Below are 4,322 nucleotides of genomic sequence, written 5' to 3' on the forward strand. Positions count from 1 at the left end.
ATAGTGATGTAATCACGGTGGAATATAAACATGCTATATGTTAAAACATAAGTTAGTTCTAAGAATAGTCAGTGCACATGATTTACACTGGCAAGATCGAATGTAGTTGTTATATCAGACTGGACCGATGTTGACACTAGATAGGATAAGTAAACATACCATAATTATATAATCTAGGCATATCATACGGTTGACCATAGGTCAATTCAATCTCAATTCTTAGTGATTAGTATTCTAACTGTTTGTATTATTTGAGTTATTTGACTTGTTCATTACTACCCTACGGACTAGCCCATACTTACATATTGGGAACTCAGTTAATCATAGATATGAACATCTATAACTTCTGATGAAGAAGTAAAACGATGGTTTCCTTTTAGTTTGGTTCAAGGTGCTAAATGATAGAGATCTCATTTCAATAATTAATATTAGTTTACTGAAATATCATTTACAAGGAACTAAGTGTTTTAAGGATCAAATACAATGAGGGGTAAAATGGTATTTTTAGTCCCATCTCATTGTAGACCATCTATAGAGGATTAAGTGACAATTATGATTGTAACAATGGATAATTAAGAACGTATGTATATTTGTTATAGAGCGTTCTATGAATTCAAGAGTGTAATTCTGAGTCTTATGTGGAGTCACGAGGAATTAATAAGTTAGTAAATTTATTTGTTAAATTTATGATAATTTATTGGAGCTTGATTTCATAGGCCAATGGTCTCAACTGTACCTTGGATAAAATCATTGATGTGTAGTGTTGTAGTCTTCTCTCCAGCCCTTTTTGAGTATTTTTCTCTCAAAAACCATAATAACAACTTAATCTCCAATTAACCCTAATAATCTTTTATAGTCCCCTTTAAATTATATTTATAATGTAATTAAAATTATGAAAACAACATCTCAAGCGGCACCCTAAATTTATGCGTTGCGCCGGCCCAAAACAGAATATAAGCAAAACTGGTCACGCAGGCTGCAGCTTGAAAAAGCTGGGCAGTGGTCCAACTTCACTTTTCTATACAGCAGGCAGCGACCTACTTTTTTTGGGCAGTGGCCTGACTCGAACATGCAATCAGAAACGATAATTCCAATTAAAGTGTCGCGACCTGGATGTTATGGGTCGCAGCCTATCTTCAATTTCTTCAATTCTCGAACTTAGAGAGCTTGTCGCAACTTCAACACTTTAATCCCGAAAGCCTAGAATGCTCGTAAAACTTTATTTTAACCTCATCTCAGTGAGTCTTTTTCAACCTATGAATCATAAACTACACTTGTCACTAAAATGTAAGATTTATCATCATAAAATGCAATGTAGAAAATACGTTTTAGAGTCACGAAACTAAGTTAATAATAATAAAAAATGTTATCATAACAACATCCAATCATGGAAAACTTATCAAATATTAATACAAAAATGTCCTTATCAATCATATAGATAGTCTCAATTAATTGATTTAATTATCAATTAAAATTATCAAAGTTGACCATGTTAATTTTGGATAGTTTCACAAAGTTATACAATTTAGAGAAGAAAAGAGATCTTAGGACGGAATTATTAATTAAGACAAATTGGTGTCTAAATTAATAAATAAGTTTAAATCAAGGTTTAAATTATAAATAATTAATTTGATAAAGTATGTAAATAATTATTTAATTAATTACTCAATATAAAATTATACATGCCTTGATTTTAAGTCAAACAGGCTTATAATTAAATGGGAAATTTCATTGGCCTAAATCCCATGAAAATTTTGACCTAACGCCTGATATTACCTATTATTTTATTAATTTATTAATTAAATAAATGAACTAATTTAGCAAATAAAAGGAATGGTAAGTGAGAGTTGAAATCAGACGATCTAACAGATGAACAAAAGAAAATAACATGTAGTATTGATGCTCTAGGTTTTTAGATTCTCTCTACAGCAAAAAGTCATTTTCTAAGCCTCTAAATTATCTTCTCTTTTGCTCTTTGTATCTATCTCATGTGTTGAGAACTGCCCACTCTAGTCTAGAAAATTCTAACAATACTTTGAAAGGTTGTGAAGAAAATTGAAGATCGATTCAATTTCTTGGTGATACTCTACAACAGAAACGATACAACGATTAGAGAAACTGAAGGAATGACTAATATATTCTGTTGCGTATAATGTAAGTGTTCTTAGCATTATCTCTGTTTAAATTAAATTATAGAAACATGTTCCAGGTTGTCTTCTATTAATTTGTTTAATATATGATTTACAAGAAAGTAAACAAGATCTTGTATATGTTTTCCCAACATATTCTTCAACCATGTAAGACTTGGTTCTTCCATAAAAGCTTTGTTACTCATTTATTTAATTCATGAAAAATCTCACTGTATTATTCTATAGGGAATTTCAGCCAAGCTAATATATTCCAATAATTTGGACTTAGTTTTAATGCAATATGTACACAACTTAATTCACCAAGTAACATGTGTACATATTTTTTACAAATCCTTATTTCTTTATAGAACAATATACTAACTTGATCATATGCTAAAACTAATTTAATCTTTCATAAATACTAATCATAATAATTATAATTACCTAAATTATAATTATTTACTAAGTCATAAAATCATATTTTAAAATAAAATAATGCTAAAGAAATCTTTCTAATTGCACCCCTCGAGTTATATACTATAAATCAATAAAACTAACCCAATGTCTTAATTAAGGAGCTTATAAGAAAATAATAACCTTGGTTATTAGAATCGTCTCCCCTTAAAGAAATTTCGTCCTCAAAATTTTACTTATCAAATACCGCAGGATACCGTTCCCTCATATCTTCCTCCATCTACCACGTTGCCTCTCTTTTAGTTCTGTGGCTCCACATGATTTTAACTATTGGGATACTTTTGGATCTCAACTCCTTAGTTCCATATTCTAGAACGCGTACTAGTCGTTCTTCATAACTGACATCCTACTATAACTATAGAGTCTCGTAATTGAGCACATAGGATGGATCAGAAACATACTTCCTCAACATGGATACATGGAAAACATTATGCATTCCAGGTAAATATGGCAGTAGAGCTAACTGATATGCCACTTGTCTCACATTCTACAATATCTCAAAAGGACCTATAAATCTCGGGCTTAACTTTCCTTATTTTTGAAACACATAATCCCCTTCATTGGAGATACTTTTAGAAAGACTTGATCACCTATTGACGACCCATGGTAATTACATTGTTCAATTCCCTTTAGATGATACACATCCTTAATGACCCATCCTTTTTCTTCACAAACAACACTGGCACACCCCATAGCGAGAAACTAGATCTGATGAACCCCAAGTCAAGTAATTCTTGTAACTTAACATTTAGTTCTTTCAATTTCGTTGGAGCCATTCTGTACGGTGCTTTAGATTATGGTTCTGTCCCTGATGCCAATCCATTAATGAACTCAATCTCCGATATGGTGGTATCCTCACTAGATCTCCTAAGAACACATCCAAAAAATCACAAACCAATCTAATCTCGTCTGGTTTAACTGATACTACCATAGTGGTATCCACCACACTTGCTAGGAATCCTATGCTACCTCCTTGCAATATGTCTCTAGTCTTTAATACCGAAATCATAGGAATGTGAGGCCCGTTCCCAGCACCCACAAACATACAAACGACCCATCAGGCTGAAAAGTTACCATTCTCCTTTACAATCTATGGTCGCCCCATACTTAGCCAACCAATCCATACCCAGTATCATGTCAAAGTCTTCCATTGCTAATTCAATAAAGTCCACAAGTAGTTCCCTACTATCCACCTCCACTAGTAAAGATCTAATCCATTTCCTGGATATTACTAATTCCCCAGTAGGAAAAAAAGTGCCAAACCCCATAGTATACACATCACAGTGTCTACTAAGTCTGTCTATCACCCTACTGAATGCAAATGAATGTTTAGTACAAAAATCAATCAATACAATATAAGAAGAGCTAGTGCTAGATATCTGACATGTCACCACTGAGGGACTAGCCTCAGCCTCTGTCTCCACCCCATTGCTAGCCATGAACCTACCTGTCACAACCTTTGCGCACTCAGTTGACGAAGCCACCTTGCACGTCGCTGCCCCTTTGTGGAGCTTACCCAATCATCGAAGCCATCTAGATCTGCACAACTCCATGCCCTCTTTTCCCAAGTCCAAGACACCTAGATCTATCATTGCCTGAAGAGAAGAAGAAGAAAATGGGAAGACGAAATGGAAGAAAGCGTGATTTCAAGAATTTTAATTTTTAATGTGATTTTTGTTCTATTAATGAGGCTTTTTATTAATTTAGGTTTAGTATTCA

This window comes from Humulus lupulus, chromosome 5 (genome assembly GCF_963169125.1).
Source record: "Humulus lupulus chromosome 5, drHumLupu1.1, whole genome shotgun sequence".
NCBI lineage: Eukaryota > Viridiplantae > Streptophyta > Magnoliopsida > Rosales > Cannabaceae > Humulus > Humulus lupulus.